The sequence below is a fragment of the Xenopus tropicalis genome, chromosome 7 (genome assembly GCF_000004195.4).
Source record: "Xenopus tropicalis strain Nigerian chromosome 7, UCB_Xtro_10.0, whole genome shotgun sequence".
In the NCBI taxonomy this organism is placed as follows: Eukaryota; Metazoa; Chordata; class Amphibia; order Anura; family Pipidae; genus Xenopus; species Xenopus tropicalis.
Window position 1 is genome coordinate 70,445,728 of NC_030683.2, and position 19,150 is coordinate 70,464,877.

Consider the following 19,150-nt stretch of genomic DNA (forward strand, 5'->3'; position numbering starts at 1 on the left):
ATTCTTAGCAACGTTGCAATTGGTCTTTGGTTTATTTTATTTTTTTTATTGTTTTTAAATAAATAACAAGTGCAAATTGTCTTAGAATTTCAATTTCTTACTGTATGTAATGCATTTGTGGTGCCACTACACAATGCCTTTCACTTTAATGTATTTTGGGTGCAACTAATTCTGCCCCTCACTGTATAATATATTTAAGACCTGGAGTTATTAATCATAGAAGTCAATGTACCATTATTTACAAAAGCATAATGTGTGTTTCCCACTTGCTTAAATTCAGGAAGTTTCCTCTCAAGGCAACTTCCGCGATTTTGGAGAAATTGCGGCGCCGCGTATGCCATCCCACTGGCGATTTACATACTCGCCAGTGGATGGTGTTTTAGGGAGATTAGTCACCCGCGACAAGAGAGATTTGTCGCGGACAACTAATCTCCCCGTGTGACACAGTCCTTAGCAGAGGTATCAGGGAGCTGCTATCTTGTTATCTACCCATTGTTCTATAGGGAGGGAGGGCTGTGACTTCATGGGAAAGTAAGGGAATGTCTAGACCTTTGTCAGACGGGGTGCAGAAGGGGTGAAACCACTAGGTAAGCATGTTAAGTAATACTTTTCTGTATATAACATTATACACTACAGTTTAGAGTGAAGACACACGGAGCTACTAGTAGCAGCGACTTGTTGTCGCTACTAAAATAGACAATCCTGATCATTTACTGCTAATTGTCTCTACATGTGTTTTTGCAGAGGCAATTCTCAGTATTGTCTATAGCAGGGTATTTTATGGCTCTTAGTAACCATGAAAAAGTAGCTGCTACTAGTAGCTCCATGTGTCTTCACCCGAAACCCACACAGGCACAGTGGAAGTAGAACCAGCCCACTGTGGAAATAGGGTTAATTGCTTCTGTTAACTGTAGGCATATGCTAGCTGTCTATGGGCGAACAATGGCCTGCCTGCAGTAATACAAAAAAGAACTGTGTACTGCATTCATTGCCTGTCAAGCAGTATCAGCTTCTGTGTGTTAGTATGCAGAAATGAAATGGGATGTGGCTTTAATGGGGATGGTGTGGTACCACACTGCGTGCTGTCTGTGGATTTTAAAGTCAAAATCTGGTAACCATAAAAAGAAGGAAGAAAAACTTTTTTTCTTCCTTTCTAGAGAATGAGTGTTCTTGGCATTGTTGATGGCACAGATCCAGAGATTTATGCACTGTTGCAACAAACACTATAATGAAATTAATTAGCTTGCAGATGCTACCTATTAAGTTGTGGAGTTGATAATTTTTTCTTGAAAATTTTGCAGTTTTTCTTACTTATTGTAAGTGGCAAAGCAGTAGTGAGCCAAGCTCAGTGGAGTATTGTGTACCATTGTGTACCAAGTCAGTCGATAGTGGCCCATGTATGTGCCCAAAATGACAGACTTTCTGACCAATAACCAATCGGGCAGGGGCTTATATTTATATATAGCCATTAAGGGCCTGTGCCTAGGGTGGCAGCTTTGGTGGGTGGACCATGGGTGCCTACATAATTGAAAAAAATATTTTTTGATAGAGTAAAAAAAAACCTCCCCAGCCTCCAGAGGAAATCTACAAACACCATCAGATTTTTATGCAGCATACAGCGTTTCCTTCTGACAGGCATGTTGTGTTGGATAGCAGATGTGTTTTGTTGATCCCACACCATCCTAGAAAATCTCTCATGTAGTTTAGCCCTTACTATTTGCAAAAGTGCAGGGTACAGCAGCAAAACAAAGTGCGATTGCTTGGAAAATCATTTGCATGCCCCAATTAGCAACAGGCTTTCACAGATCCCATAATATAGGTGTTTGTAAAAGAAAAGTATGTTTATTGTAATATAGATACAAAAAGCCTTAAGCATATCGTGCTATAATACAAAGAACTTAATTATAGGCTATGAGAAGATCTCAGTGTTTAGCAATATGAAATCACCCTTATTGCCTATTAATGGTATAGAAACGTTTTCTTATACTAAAACCGATGAAATAATTATTATTAGCAAGTTTTTATAACGACCCGACATATTCTGATGTGCTAACTGCACTTGCAGGTGTAAATGAGCCCTCTACTGTTCAAATACATGCACTGCATGGTAAATAAAATACTTCTTGGAGAAGTATTAAAACACTCCTTATTATACCATAGAGAACATATAAGTGATAACATAAATGAAACACAATTTCCCAAATGCCTGTAACCCTCTCATGCTTAATGTCTAATTGTTATAAAATATGCTAACTGGATTTTGATAAATCAAAAACTCTGCACTTAAGTAGTTATGTCAAGGCACAATGTAACAATGTGGCCAGTTACCAGGGCTGTCAAAAAGCCTCCAAATTAACGTACCATACTGTACCTGTGTGCTTTGTTGTAAATCAAGCACAATTGTAGAGAACGTTTTCCAAGTCTCTCTGGCATCATTTTCTGGCTTTACTTCCGGTGTTTAGTTTGTAAATGATGTGTATGCCCTACTTTTATGGCGCAGCTAAACTCCACACAGCCTGCTGAGGGAACCATAGGGCTACTGTCTGGTCCGGTAGTGGTGGTAGCTCCTGGGTTATGCTACAGTAGAATGGATATGTAAGTGCAAGGAACGCATTTTGACACAAGCACCTTTAATAAAAGTGGTGTTATGAACAATTGACTATGGGGAAACTGCAGGGACCGCAACTGCACCTGGGAAGTACATGAGCCCTATTGTGTTTAGGAGTCATGGGAAAATATTCAAGTTCAGATACCATGAACCATTATAAATGTATACTTAAACAGATAAAGAGGTGAAAGAGAATGTAAAGGTTAGATAAGAAATTAGAGGAAAAAAGGAGAGAACAGAAAAGCAATGAAAGAAAACCCCATTCTACTTTCATATGATAAAGTAGTTTGAAAGCCATTGTGGATTTAGGTTTTAATATCTAATGGCAAGATAATATAGCTTTTCCAAGCCAGAGTCTGCCAGTGCTTTTAGGGTATACAATATATGGATGATGATTCTTTGATTTGGAAAAGTTAACGTCATTTAAACTATTTGTTGCACTATTCTGCAGTATCATGACTGATGTCTGGCATTTTCAGAACCGGTTCCTTTGCACCAGGTAGATCAGCACTAAGATCACATGAATTCATCTGTGGAACAATTGAAGGTTCATATGCTTGACTGGCATGTGCAATAACAGTGACTTTACCTCCTTTTTTTCCATTACTTACTACCTGTGCCAGGAGTAGTTTCCCACTTAATAGCTTACATACCACATTTTTTCAGTTATCATTCCTTTTTCTTTCGCTTGTTTGTAATATTCTGTTTCACTCAGTCTATTTATACCATGAGTCATCCAGTGGCACAGATAAATGACTAGAAATAATAAAAAAAAAACTAAAACCAATGTATATTTTATACAGTAATAAGCAGTGGCACCCTAAGGGGCTGATTTACTAATCCACGAATCCGAATGAGAAAAATTCCATTATGATTTTGTGAATTGTCGCGACTTTTTCATAGCCATTATGACTTTCGTGAATTATTGCGACTTTTTCATAGCCATTATGACTTTCATTAATTGTCGCAACTTTTTCATAGTCATTACGACTTTCGCGAATTGTCGCGACTTTTTTGTATTGAGAGCTCGAAAAATTTGCGACAATTCGCGAAAAAGTCGCAAAATACCGATCATTACGAAAAAACCGCATTCGGACGTTCGTGGATTAGTAATTGTGCCCCTAAGTATACTATAGACATACTATATGCAGTAACAACAAACTTTGACTATAACTGTACATGATGCTCAAGGCATCCTTCAAATGCTTTCAAGAAGTTTGTATGTTTTCACTGTGTCTGTGTGGGTTCCTCTGGGTGCTTCAGTTTCCTCACACACCTGGCAATTGTTTCTATTGAATGTGAAAGGAACATTAGATTATAAGCTCCACTGGCAGGGTCGGACTGGGGGGTGAAGGGCCCACCGGGGCTCCCGCCAGCCGGGCCCTCTAACTTCCCCGCCCCAGGGGCCCCCCTACCCCGCCTCGCAGAGCGTCAGCAAATTACCCTGTCCACTGGGACAGACATAGATGTCAACTACCCTGATTTTGTCAGGAGTTACTTGGTTTTGGCCCCTTTCCCCTGGTCCCCTACCATCACCATACCTGGGAGTAGGCATTGACCTAGAGGTTAAGTGATCAGCCTGTGGAGCTGCTTTTGACCCTGGACAAGTCACTTAATCTCCTGGCATCCCAGCATAATTAGTGTGGCTGTAATGGTTACCTGCTTGCTGTAAAGTTACCATTATACTTAGTTTACCTGGGTTTTAAAGGTTCTCTGGCAAATTCCACGCATGCGTGTGCAGTAACTACTCAGTGGTATGAGCATGTGCATATGTGAAAGGGGCATTTAGAGACTTTAGAAGAGTGTTTGCACATGCACAGTGATGTCATGTTCGCTGACGGGAATGCACGATAATGTAACTTACTTTAGTTGAATTATATGTTTGCTGACGTGAATGATCTCTAAAAGTGCTATGAATAATAAAAATGATAAAAACATTAATAAAAGGTACATTTTCCAAAGCTGCACTAAATTCATTTTTAGATATGGCACCAGAAGGGGTATACAAGAAAAAAGTGTTTCTCTTAACTCCAGTATTGTGAATTTGTCTCTTCTGTTTCTTTCCCCCTCCCTCCATTACCTCACAGAGAAATTCTCTGTAATTCAACCTTATAGGCAGTGGGAGGAGCAGGTAGTAACAGCATTTAACAGTATTACTTCTGGAATTGTAGGTATAAGTGCTGTGTGATTTCTTATGGAAGGTGTCAGTACATTTGTTGGACATTTTGTTAGAGGATGACTGCTTTGGTAAGCTTGAACATTTATACCAAGTTAGAAATACTCTTTGCACATTAGCTGTGTCCATTTATTAATTTTGCTGCTTTGTATTGTTTCTCTGTTACAACACAAATAACATTAATTACAAATAATGCATGCTGTACTTACTCTTGTACTGCTAGCAATTTAAAAAAAAATGTCAAATTCACAAAAATGTTGTTTTAAGGCATTATATGTAGCCCCCATTTTTAATTGTACATTTTAACAGTTCAGTCTAATTACTGTTTAGTAATTCAATAGGGAGATTTACAAGTTACAAATATGTATGTATATTTTATTTATACAGTGCTACTTATGCACTCAGTGATGTATACCAGCATAATAAATTAATAGAACAAAATGGGGCTGTTACAATAATATACATAAATACAAAATATAGTTACATAAAAAATTAAGTGCTAAGTGTTATAGAGACAAAAGGAAGGAAATCACTGCCCTATAGAGGTTACAGTGTAGGTGGGTAGGTAGGTTACAGACAAACGGGAGTATATAAGGTGCCAAAATATATGTTGTTTAATATGTCTTTATAAATTGCTTTTTATAATTCTTGAGCATTACTGGATTTATTCTTGTAAAATTCAGCCATAAACATCTTTAGTACCATTTTACCAAAATAAATTGATTATTTATGATAAATGATCCTTTGCATTCATATTTGAGTTTAGGACTGCAAAGCTGGTATTTGGCTGCTAGTATTAAACAAAATATGGCTTTATTGTGGAATTTATCATGGGCATGGGTTTTAGACAGACAGGCTGACAGAGACAGACACATAGATCATTTTATTTCAACTCTATGTTGCAGTATGTTCATAGTATGGGGTTTGTTATTTAAGCAAAAAGTAACAGGACACAGTGCAAAACTCTTTAACCATCAAATCCACTGCCAGACACCTACTTGCTGTGATAAAATCTACCAAAGCAACTCACTGAGGACATGAAAGCTAACTTGTATCCAATTTACCCCAGACCACAATTTTACAACTGAATAGAAAGGCAAGTCCATCCAACCCGAAACTCTGCCCCTTGCTTATCAACCCTGCCTGCCCTATCCTGCCCTCTCACAAGCCACTAATGCTCATTTGCGAACTGTGTGGCTTTTCTTTCTCACTTTTCCATAAGTCGTCTTATTTGGCAGTTATAGTTACCCTTTATAGAGCAGCAACTGACATTCTGCAGCACCGTGCAATTACTAACATGAAACACACAACGATGTCTGTACGCAAAACAGAAACAAATTGTAGAGGTACTTGTTCTATAAAGCTTTCATCTAAAGAGATGAATGAAGTGAAACTAGTGTTTTAGTATACAGTGTATCGACCACAGTTGTCAGGGCAGAATTAAGCAGAATTAAGGGCTAGTGATGGGCGAAATGTTTTGCCAGGCATGGATTCACGGCAAATTTCCGTGTTTCGCCATTGGCGGATTGTTTCGCGAAACGGATGAAAAAATTTGCAGGGGAAAAATTTGGCGTGCGTCCAAAAATTGTCGCTGGCGACGAAACAATAGCCGTGGGCGACGAAACAATAGCCGTGGGCGACGAAACAATAGCCGCGGGTGACGAAATAATAGCCGCGGACGACAAAATAATAGCTGTGCGACAAAACAATAGCCGCGGGCGACAAAATAATAGCCGTGCGACGAAACAATAGCCGCGGGCGACAAAACAATAGCTGTGCGACGAAACATTAGCCGCGGGCGACGAAACATTAGCCACGGGTGACGAAATAATAGCCGTGCAACGAAACAATAGCCGCGGGCGACGAAATAATAGCGTGCGACGAAATAATAGCCACGGGCGACAATTTTTTTTGACGCGCGACATTTACGCCGTTTCGCTAATTTTTCGCCGGGACAGATTCGCTCATCACTATTAAGGGCACAATTAAGCAGAATTTTGGTTCTTCTAGTACTGAGGGTGCTTTCTGCACTAGCAATGGGCCCCCTTTCTATCCTCTCTGATGCTAAAAACCACAGAGAGTGAGGTGGGTGGCATCAGTAATCCTCCTCAGGTTAGCAGTGGGTGTAGAATCACCCCTAATAGTTGTTAATGATATTGAGTCCTATGTAGTTGCTGCATTGTCTGGCCAGCTGAGCCAGCTGAGTAGTGTTTAATAGCTGAGGCTGCAAAGATAGAGGGCAGAAATGTTTTTCAGTAGTTCATAACTGTCAGCAGGGTGAGGTGTGAGGGAAAATGTTCCCTACATTGTGGCAACCTTTTATAGTCTCCTGTTAATATGTACACAGAAGAGTAATTATAACAAAGGTAACAATCAGAGTTAGTGGGGACATATTTCATTATTAGTGAAAAAAAAGGCTATTTCATTTCACTCACTGTGGAAATTTCACTTGGTGAAATAAGATAGTATTTACAGTGAGTGAAATAAAATAGCACTTTTTTTCACTAATAATGAATAATTATCTTTCTGCTGATATTTATCTATTTTTGATCCAGCACCCTAATAAGGCAAGTTTGAGTGCTGACACTTTAACAGGCTTATATAAATAAAAGACTGTTGAGATTCATTTTTGTGATTCCTCCAGTGTTATGTATTTCCCTTAATCGTAAAAACCGGTGTAACACCAACTAAAAAGATAAATACTAGATTAAAGAGTTTTTGATATGGGTGAAATGCGGTAAGGTATGCATGCATTGGAATTCCTATATTTAAAGGGGTAGTTCATCTTGACATTTTAATCAATTTTTATATTTTGTAGTTTCTGTATTATTTGCCTCTTTCCAGCTTTCAGATGGATGTCTCTGTAGCAATGCGATTCTACAATTTTATTGTTAATGTTATTGCTGGTTAATTGAACTCCAACAACTAGGTAGCTGAAATTCCAAATTGCATAGCTACTGAACAAAAACCTAAGGTTAATGGCACAAAGGTTTGAGGCTGGGCTTTTACATAGTAACATAGTTACCTCAGCCCTGTGTGGTATTGACCTAAATAATGCCAAAACTATAAAAAAAAAAAAAAAAAAAATTAAAAAAATGAAGACCAATTTCAACTTGTTGCAGAATATCACTTTCAACATCATACTAAAACTTATATTATAGTTAACTTATATTAAACAGTTTCACTTGATAAACCTGTCAGAATGTCTATGAACTCTTATGTTCCCTGTATAGAAAATCATGTAACACTGTTTATGAAGGGACCACAGTGCCCCCCTTTCACCAACTCTTTTACAGTAGCAACTGAAAACTTTTTTTCAATGCAGTTTGCATATAGGTTGTATGACATTTTGTATAGAGCTGATACGCAGACATGCAGGGTCAGAATCCTCTTGGATGCTAATGCAATAATTGTCTGATGAAGTGTTATTGAAAGCTAACTCATCTCAACTAAAGGCAGAGAAAAGTGTCTGACCGATTAGCAAATGGTGACAGTGAAGTGAGTGGGTTTGATATGGTATATTAATTACAATTTAAATTTTGTTTTAAAGTATCTGGAGTGGCACTTTGCCATACACTTTGTACTTGTGCCCCTGTCTATTGTTGGTGTTCCTGTAATATCCATGTGGCAAAAGGTGCAGAATGCAGCAGTGCGAAAGGGAATCCTGTACCTAGGTCCTGTGTTGCACAATAATGGCCAGGACAGCCTTTTTAACATTTTTAAGGTGCATGTTCCTCACTGGCAACCTACTATTGGACACAAATACAAATTGCAAAATTGAACAGCACCAGCCTCAATTACATAATACTGTATTTGGTTGTAACACATGACAATGGATGCACAATTGCAACATTTTACTTGTCATTTGCACTTTTTCCCTTACCAACCCTTTTGTAAATAAGCCCTAGTGTCATTGAGTAGCATAAAACAAGAAAACAATAGTTTCTAGGAGTGGCTAGCAAATACTGATGTGTTATTATGTAGACATTCTGTTTTTAAGGTGATTAGCAAGTTATTGTTTTTATTAGATCAACAGGAATTAAAATATGTGGCTATGGAAATATATTTAATTTGAACTTGAATTGATTAATACCATATCATTGTTCGATTCACAGGTGTTGTATACTAGTGTACTGAATGAAAAGTTACACCTGATGCTACTAAAGTTCAGGTAGATTTGTTTTTAATAGATTTTGGGTCATAAATGCTTCTTACCTCAGTGGCTAAGTACAATAAAACATTTTATTAAGAATTAAAGGTTACCTATTACAGCAAAGTTGTTTACCCCACTGGAGGTGTAGGCTAACAAAACACTAGTGTGACATAGGATTGGTCAATTCCTCCCATGATCATACATGACATGCATCTACACAATGTGTGAGCTGGGGCACTTGGCCATTACATGCATGTGTTTAACCCAATGTGGCATTTGCATCTGGTGCATTATTTAAAGGAGTTGTTCACCTTTAAAATGTTACAGGATGCTGTATTCTTAGCAAGTTTTTAATTGTTTTTTTATTTGTTATTTGCTTTCCTCTTCTGACTCTTCAGCTTTCAAATGGGGGTCACTGGCAGCCAAAAAACTACAGTTCTGTGAGGCTCAGGGCCGCTATCAGAAATCACAGGGCCCCTCACAACAAAATTTTCTGGGCCTTGTACTTGATATAATGAATCCTTATTGGGGGCCAAACAAGCCTATTTGGTTTATTCAACAGTTAAATGATTTTTAGCAGACACAAGTTATGGCGATCCAAATTACGGAAAGATCCCTTATCCGGAAAACCCCTGGTCCCGAGCATTCTGGATAACCGGTCCCATACCTGTATAAGCCTTTAAGAGCAAATAATATGGGGAGATTCTGAATGCTTTGCTATCCTGTCCAAAGTGGCCAAAATCCCCCTCCATTGATCCTTACAAGGATCCCCTGAAATTACCAGTATTTTTTTTTTTTTTTTTTTTTTAAAGCAAGACAGCTATTTCACATAAGAGTCAGCAGAAGGTGATGTAGTGAATTTTGGCACACTTTTGGTAAAGTAAAAAAAAAGTAAGCCCAAAATAGCTCTGCATGCTCTAGTTCTGCTTGCTGTCTCCTTCTTGTGGCTGTCTCTTGGGTAGGGATGCTACCCATCTGGTTTTGACCCAGACAGACCATTTTGCGGAAGGGCGGTCGTAGTTAAAACTGCCTACCCTGTTTTCCAAATTAGGAAAACTGGGCAGCAAGTAAATTTTTATTAAGATGAGTTCCTGGCCCACCCATGATCCGCCTCAGTCGGTCCCAATCTTACATTTTTTCTTCCTGGATCCACTCGCCCTCCAGATGTCTTCTGTCATAGCTGATATTACCTTACTCCTTGTTACAAAATGTTCTAACCCCTTTTTTGCTTGTTCACTACTGGCTGGTTAAAATTAAGAAAGGTGGCAACAGTAAGTATGAAAGGTATGGTCAATCACAGCCATGCAGTCACAGGCTTCAATTCCCTATTAGGTCAGCCTAACTGCTGAGTGTTTCCTGTCATACAGTGCAGTGTGCTGAGCGCCACTGGCTCCCCTGCACAGCCTAGGAAAGAAGCCAGCAGGAAGTAGAACTACAGGGCTGGATTAGTGGGATTTTTGGAGAGATTTTCATTAAATTAGCCTGAAACACTTTTTTAAAAAACATTTCTTCTATATTTAAATAGAATAATGCATTAGCACAATCTTGTTTCTTATGCAATTTGCCCCCTTCAAAATCCCAGAAAGCAGGGAAGGATACATTTAGGATCAATTTTATTTATACTAACCCCAAAACAAATAAAAAGAATAAATACAGTCCCAACTCACTCTATAGTGTTAATGAACAAATGACAGGATAAATAAAATGCCAGTTCCATGCATACTACAGGTATGGTATCAGTGTTGGGCTGGCCCACCAGGATACTATCCCACCAGGATAACTCTCCCTCTCTCCCATATGACCTTTATTGTTTCTAAAAATGATTTGCCATCCTTGCAAAACAGAAGTTGTTGAAACAAACACGAATACTCCAGGGTATTCTGATCCAAACACTCTTCTTGGTAATTCCTTGGAGTAGCTATACTGTATCATTGTTTCCAGAGTTACCGTTAAACTGCCTTTATGTTTATAATATACATTTGCTAGATATATATATGTGTATACATTTGCAAGAATATGTTTGTTGTATTTTAACTTTATAAAGGTTGTGAGCTATAATTAAAAAACTAATACATAACATCATCAACTGTAAGGCTTATTGGGCCCCTTAAAAATGTACAACCCAGAACAATCTAGAATTTGATTTCTTTAAATGTATGCTGAATAAACCTTACTGAAGACTGTACCTAGCAATACATATAGCAGTAAGGATTATGATTATTAAAGGCGATGTAAACACTGTTTAATCCATCAAACTATATGCAGCATTTGCTGGGCTACACAGATCAACATTTCAGATGCTTTTTTGCTTGTGAGTTTAAGGCATTTGGTTATATTATACTTACTGACTGACTATTTGTGCCCAGTAGCGCTGCACCTTGCATCCTACACAGACCACTGCCCAAGGTGCAAGTGCTCTGAGATTGGCAAGGGGGTCCAATTTTGCATCCCTTAGTACTACAGAACATTTGTCTTGGGTGATGGTAAATTACTTCCCATGTTAGGTACACCAGAAATCCAGAAGTGTCCATACTGGCTCAGTATGTTCATAATTAAAAGGGCCTATATACACCAAACTAAATTAAAGGGTTGCTTTGAGTTTAATGGAAAAAAATCAAATAAAGAAATAAAGCAGTCACAGACAACAGGTGCTAACCAGGAAGTAGGAGATTGGGAAGACAGGATTGAGGTAGACAGAGGGAGAAGGACTGAAAATAAGTATCAACACGGTACAGGATCAAAGATCAGAGTTTATGAAAACAATTGTGACCTGTAAACAGATAATTTAGTATAATCTGGCTTTTGGTACCTGCAGCCTTCACGTGTGGCACAGATGGAAGGGCCCTGATTCAAACCCAGCAGAGGGAACCTATTCACTTCAAAAATGCATTTATGCCATGTGTGTGACTAGCCCTAGCTAGAATCAAAAAGGTAAAAAGCTTAGCTAAGTACATCGGCCAGTTAATGTATGGGCCAGTTTACCTGATCAGTTCAATGCAGTTGTCCATGTCATGAATCGGCGACGCTCCCTACCTGGCGTGCGGCGGCGTCCTTCCTCCCGGCGCGGCGAATCCAAGATGGCGGCGCCCAGGGCTCCACGTGGGCGCAAGGACGCCGGCGCGATGACGTCACGCGCTATGGCGCCAAATTCAAACTTAAAAGAACGCCAGAGACCCAGGTTCAATGCCCGAGTATAGCTCAATTTACCTATTGTGTTCCTGGGTTTCTAATATTCCTATCTGCTTTACTGTTGCTGTCTATTTGCCTGTTCCTGACCTTGAACCTTGCTGCCTGCCTTAAGTGACCTTTGCCTGAACCTGACCTCTCTATTGGATAATCCTGCATCTGTACTTCGCTCGGACTCGCTGGAAGCGGCCTTCCTCCTTGATCCTGACTTCTCCCCTCCCGTGGGTGCCGGAAGCCCCCGCTGACATTATACTCGGGCCATGGATCCCGAGGAAGCGGTACCGGACGTCGGAAGAGCCCTTCGCGGGCTGGCGTCCCGTATGGAGGCGTATGAATCCCAGCAAGTCAGAATTGGGCAAGTACTTGATTCCATTTTGTCCCGTTTGCCCGTTACTCCCGCTGTCGCGGAAATTCCTCCTGCTGTGGTGGTTCCCCTGCCAGCGATGCCGCCAGCTCGTGAGCCACGAATACCTCCTCCTCCGCGCTACAGTGGCAATCCGCAGGCCTGCAGGGGATTCGTGACTCAATGCCAGATTCAGTTTGAGTTCCAACCTTCCCAATTCTCCTGTGAGCGAGCGAAGGTGGGCTACGTTATGTCTCGTCTGGAGGGCAAACCACTGGAATGGGCAACTTCTCTCTGGAAGAGTCAGTCACCCCTGACATTTGATGTGAAGGAATTTCTACAGATGTTCAGAACCATCTTCGATGCCCCCGGTCGGGTCGCTACTGCCTCTTCATGCCTGCTGCAAATTCGCCAGGGCAGTCTCGGTGCCAGTGAGTATGCCATAGACTTTAGAACCCTCATGGCGGAAACTTCCTGGAATGAGGAGGCTTATAAGGCAGTCTTCTATCAAGGCCTATCGTCCCGTCTGAAGGATGACCTGGTATCCAGAGATCTACCTGACTCCCTTGAAGATTTGATTGCTCTCGCTATTAAGGTAGACACTCGCCTTAAGGAACATCAGGCTGATAAAGAGCGGAGTAAAAAGTCTCATCCAGTCCTGGCTCCGCGCTTCCAGAACCCTATGATACTACCGTCTTCCCCGCAGTTTACCTCTTCCCCTTTGGAGGAACCCATGCAACTTGGGAAGGCTCGACTATCTGCACAAGAGAAGCTTCGGAGACGCCTTTCCGGCCTATGTCTATACTGCGGCGGACAATCCCACTTAGCGGTTTCCTGCCCTGTCAAGCTGGGGAATACTCCTGCTTCAAGTAAGACTGTTGTTTCTTTTGCTGGTAGTATTGTTCCTAAGTCAGCGGAACAATCTCACCAATTTCATGTTCCTGTGCAGATCCGGTTGCCCTCCCAGGCAATTCCAGTCTCAGCCTTCCTTGATTCCGGAGCTGCAGGAAACTTTATGGACTTGGCATTCGCAAAAAAGGTTGGCATTTCCCTCTTTCCAGTGACTCCTCCTATTCGGGTCCTCGCCATCGATGACAGACCTCTCTCCACGGACACCATCACTTTAACCACCGGTGAACTATCTGTCCAGATTGGAGCACTACATCTGGAAAAGATGTCATTCCTGATCATTCCATGTCCTTCGTCTCCTGTTGTGCTGGGGTTGCCATGGCTACGACTCCATAACCCCTCCATTGACTGGTCATCGGGTCAAATCTCCCGTTGGAGTCAGTACTGCCAAAGACATTGTTTAATTCTTCAGCCACTCCAGCGGGTTACAGTCTCCTCTACGAGTCTTTCAGCTCTGCCCTCCGTCTACAGGGACTTCTCTGATGTCTTTTGTAAAAAATCAGCAGAGTTTCTTCCCCCGCATCGGCGGTATGACTGCCCTATTGATCTCCTTCCTGGAATCATGCCACCCCGTGGGCGGACCTATCCCTTATCCCCTGCAGAGACGGCTGCCATGAAGGAGTATATCTCTGAGAATCTCCAGCGTGGATTTATCCGTCCTTCTACCTCTCCAGCAGGAGCTGGCTTCTTTTTTGTCGAAAAGAAGGACGGTGGGCTCCGCCCCTGTATTGACTACCGGGGTCTCAATAAAATAACTGTTAAGAACAGATACCCTTTACCCCTTATTTCAGAACTTTTTGACCAACTAAAAGGGGCCAAGATTTTCTCTAAGTTGGATCTCCGTGGGGCCTATAATCTCATCAGGATCCGAGAGGGCGATGAGTGGAAGACGGCTTTCAATACCCGTGATGGGCATTACGAGTACCTCGTGATGCCCTTCGGCCTCTGCAACGCTCCAGCCGTCTTCCAAGAGTTCGTAAACGATATTTTTCGGGACCTCCTGGGGAAGTCTGTTGTCGTGTACCTGGATGACATCCTTATCTTCTCTCAAGATTTGGAGACCCATCGCTCCCAAGTCAAAGAAGCCCTTTCTCGCCTTAGAGAAAATTCTCTTTTCGCCAAGTTGGAGAAATGCACTTTTGAAGTACCAAAGATCTCCTTCCTGGGCTACATTATCTCGTCTAGGGGCTTCGAAATGGATCCTGCCAAGGTATCTGCTATCCAGAAGTGGCCACTCCCCCAGAGTACTAAAGCAATCCAGAGGTTTATAGGATTTGCGAACTATTACCGCCAGTTCATTGAAGGCTTTTCTTCACGCATTGCTCCTATCCTTTCCCTCATCCGCAAAGGAGGGAGACCCAATTGTTGGCCTCCTGTGGCCCTTGAAGCCTTCCAGTCCCTGAAGGATGCCTTCATTTCGGCCTCTGTTCTTCGACACCCAGAGCCTCATCTACCCTTCTTTATTGAAGTCGACGCCTCTGATGTAGGAGCAGGTGCTATTCTTTCCCAGAGACATTCTGCAGATGGTAAGCTCCATCCATGTGCATACTTCTCCAAGAAGTTTTCCTCCGCCGAGCAGAATTACGACATTGGGAATCGTGAACTCCTGGCTGTCAAACTCGCCCTCGAGGAATGGCGACACCTCTTAGAGGGAGCATCTCATCCGGTCACGATCTATACCGATCATAAGAACCTAGAATTTCTACAGTCTCTAAAGAGACAGAATCCCCGTCAGGCGAGGTGGTCGCTTTTCTTCTCCCGTTTCAATTTTGTCCTGACGTATCGTCCTGGGACCAAGAATCGGAAGGCAGACGCCCTGTCCCGGAGTTTCTCCCCAGAGGATCGTCTACCTATAGAGCAAGAGCCTATCATTCCTCCATCCAGGATCATTGCCTCTGTATTGCCCCAATTCGCTGAACAAATATTACTAAGCCAGTCTGCCGCTCCTCCAGATACTCCCATAGGGATGGCATTTGTACCTCCTGAGTTACGCCTTCCCATTCTCCAGCAGACTCATAGCTCCAAACAAGCTGGCCACCCTGGTTCTGAAACTTCTTCAACGCCTAGTTTGGTGGCCGACCATCCGCAAGGATGTCCGAGACTTTGTCGCAGCTTGTACTGTATGTGCCACCACTAAAGCCAGCCACTCTCGACCCTGCGGTCTTCTGCATCCATTGCCAGTACCCTCTCGCCCATGGACGCATTTGGGTATGGACTTTATTGTGGAGTTGCCGCCCTCCTGTGGTAACACTGTCATTTGGGTAGTGATAGACCGCTTCAGCAAGATGGCACACTTCGTACCCTTGAGGAAACTCCCCTCGGCTGTAGAACTGGCTCAACTCTTCATACAGCATATCTTTCGTTTGCATGGTTTCCCTGTGGAAATTGTCTCCGATAGGGGGTCTCAGTTTGTGTCCAGATTTTGGCGCTCCTTGTGCAAGTCTCTGGGAGTATCTCTTCAGTTCTCCTCGGCCTATCACCCTCAGACCAATGGGGCAGCAGAGCGTGTAAACCAAGCTCTTCTGCGAAACCATGTTTCCCTTTGCCAAGACGACTGGTCAGATTTACTCCCGTGGGCAGAATTCGCTCACAACAATGCCAGTCATTCCTCCACTGGAAGATCTCCTTTCTTGTCGGTGTATGGTCAACATCCTTTGGCCTTCCCTCAAGATTTTCTCCTCTCCGAAGTTCCCGCTGCAGATGACCTGGCGGCTCACATGTCTGTTATCTGGGCTGCCACCAAGTCTAATTTGGAGAAAAGTTCCCTGGTACACAAAACCTTCGCTGATCGTCGGAGAAAGCCTTCCCCTCCATACAAGGTTGGTGAAAAAGTCTGGCTTTCTTCCAAGAACATCCGCTTGAAGGTACCATCTCCGAAACTGGGTCCCAAGTTCCTGGGTCCCTTCTCCATCTCTGAGGTGATCAATCCCGTGGCAGTCCGGCTACAACTTCCCCCAGAGATGCGGATTCCTAACGTGTTCCACGTCTCCTTGTTGAAACCAGTGGTGCTCAATCACTTCTCTTCTGCTCAGTCCCCTCCTTCTGCCGTCCTTGTGGATGGTCAGCAAGAGTACGAAGTTGAGAAGATTCTAGATTCTAGGCTCTCCAGGGGATCACTTCAATACCTCGTCCAATGGAAGGGATTCGGCCCTGAGGAATGCTCCTGGGAGAAAGACTCTGATGTACATGCTCCTCGTCTTGTGAAGGCGTTCCATGGTCAATTTCCTCAGAAGCCTCGGTCTAGTGGTCCAGTGGCCCCCCGTGGGGGGGGGGGTACTGTCATGAATCGGCGACGCTCCCTACCTGGCGTGCGGCGGCGGCGTCTTTCCTCCCGGCGCGGCGAATCCAAGATGGCGGCGCCCAGGGCTCCACGTGGGCGCAAGGACGCCGGCGCGATGACGTCACGCGCTATGGCGCCAAATTCAAACTTAAAAGAACGCCAGAGACCCAGGTTCAATGCCCGAGTATAGCTCAATTTACCTATTGTGTTCCTGGGTTTCTAATATTCCTATCTGCTTTACTGTTGCTGTCTATTTGCCTGTTCCTGACCTTGAACCTTGCTGCCTGCCTTAAGTGACCTTTGCCTGAACCTGACCTCTCTATTGGATAATCCTGCATCTGTACTTCGCTCGGACTCGCTGGAAGCGGCCTTCCTCCTTGATCCTGACTTCTCCCCTCCCGTGGGTGCCGGAAGCCCCCGCTGACAGTCCATGTGTTTGACAGATTGCGCTAATATATTTGCAATCATCATTTTAGCAAGTTACAGATACTAACCTTTTTTGTACCATGTGAATGGCATTTTTGTGCTTCTACGTGATTGGTTGGGTCAGGGAGTACAGCTGGAAGTATCTGGGCATGTCTTAAAATAATGTATTTTTTTTATTTAGGAATATTGGATGCTATGCTTCTATTTTTGCATACTGTTTATTTCCCTATGGTTTGGATGCAAATCTGTTAAGCACAGATAAAGCAAAGGTTGTGACTGCATCCAGGACCTGGAACATTTCTGCTCAAAAATAAAACTTGCAGACATTAAGGGGTGTAGGTGGGTAGAGGGGTAAGATTTAGAAACTGGCATTTTTGTGTCTGTCCCTGCACAAGATTTTGCACTAAGGTTCATGGGCCTCTGGTTGGAACCTAATACAAATAATATACATAGCATTTTTTATGTTATGTTTATTGGTTAGTCAAGTATGTGATGGGGTTCAAATTTCATAAGACTGCATAATGTGTCTGTCAATGTAGCTCAAATGAATAAGGCAGTGTATAAAAGAAAAGAACATTTTGCAATTTTCAGTAATTTTGTAACTCCATGACTGGCCAGAATATATATCTACCTTTCCTAGTACAGAACAGTCACACCTTTTTAATAGTGTGTATCGGGAAGTACCTTTCAGTTGCACTAAAACAGAACTTGGCTGAAACAAAATCTTGTTTGACCGGAAGCATATCATATGTTTTGAAACAGGTTTTTAAATGGAAGGATGTCCAGTGCAAATGATTTAGTTTTGTAAGAACATTATGACACTTGTGCAAAAAAAAGAAATGTGCTGAAAAAGATTCAGTGTTTTCTGATAACATTTCTGAAATTACAGTTATTTTGTGCGAAAAAAAATGCTGTATATACTCGAGTGTAAGCCAAGTTATTCAGCAACCAAAATGTGCTGAAAAAGTCACCCTCGGCTTATACTCGAGTTGGGTGCCATGTCGGGGCCACTGCCACCAACTACCAGAGCCTCATTGCCCTGGTCCTCCCAGTTGCATTTCCCCTTACTTGTCCTCCGGGTCTGCTGCCTGCTTGCTGCGTCCTTTGCGCTGGACACAAAGGTGCTGGGACGTAAGGTAGGGAGCGAGTGGCTGCCTATCCCTTCTACATCATCGCTTGCACACATGGTCTTCTGAAGACGCAAAATGCTTAATGTGCATGCATTGAGTTTAACAGAAAAACTAGAGAAAACCAGGCATGTATGGTAACAGGGGAAGGGGTCCAAAACTTGGTAACTTCATAACTCCTAGATAAGTCAGGGAGTTACAGGTCTGCCTCAGGACGGTTATTCCTTTTGGTGTTCCTGGAATAACCATCCTTAGGCAGAGAGAAGGCGCAATATAGTCATCCCATATGTAGCAGGAGTGTCGGAGAAACTCAGGAGAATTTTCAACAAACACCACATCCCTGTGTTTTTTAAACCTAGCAACACACTGAGACAAAAACTTGTACACCCAAAGGATCCAACACCAAAGGAAAAACAAAGCAATGTTGTATACGCAGTCCAGTGTAGCGAGTGCACAGACCTTTACATTGGTGAGACAAAGCAACTGCTCTCCAAGCGAATGGCTCAGCATAGGAGGGCGAACACTACAGGCCAGGACTCTGCTGTATTTCTACACCTAAAAGACAAGGGACACTCCTTTGAAAATAGCAACGTCCAAATTTTGGACAAAGAAGGCCGCTGGTTTGAAAGAGGTGTAAAAGAGGCCATTCATGTCAAAGTGGAGAAACCATCCCTTAACAGAGGCGGGGGACTTCGACACCATCTGTCTGCTACATACAATGCTGTTCTAACATCTGTATCCCGGCAGTTTCAGAACTCTTCACACATCCATTCATGCAACTCTAACAAGTAACACCTGTTTGAAGAGTTGCATGATACTTTGGTAATCCTTTCAAAGTAACTCCACAGCATTCACACCTCTGTGAGTTTCAGATGTCACCTCTCTGAAGAGTTACAAAGTGCCATTGTGATTGGATTAGTGGAAGAGTATATATGCTGAGGA

General features: G+C 42.5%; 1 protein-coding gene across 7 annotated transcripts in view; it reads left to right on the top strand.

Moving 5' to 3' along the window:
• st3gal4 (ST3 beta-galactoside alpha-2,3-sialyltransferase 4) overlaps positions 1-19,150 on the top strand; it is a 112,011-nt gene that overhangs the window by 52,407 nt on the left and 40,454 nt on the right. The window contains exon 1 of one of the 7 annotated variants that reach the window (XM_031904954.1): positions 4,788-4,855. The gene's annotated coding sequence lies outside the window, so the exon portion shown is untranslated. 7 annotated transcript variants of the gene reach the window in all.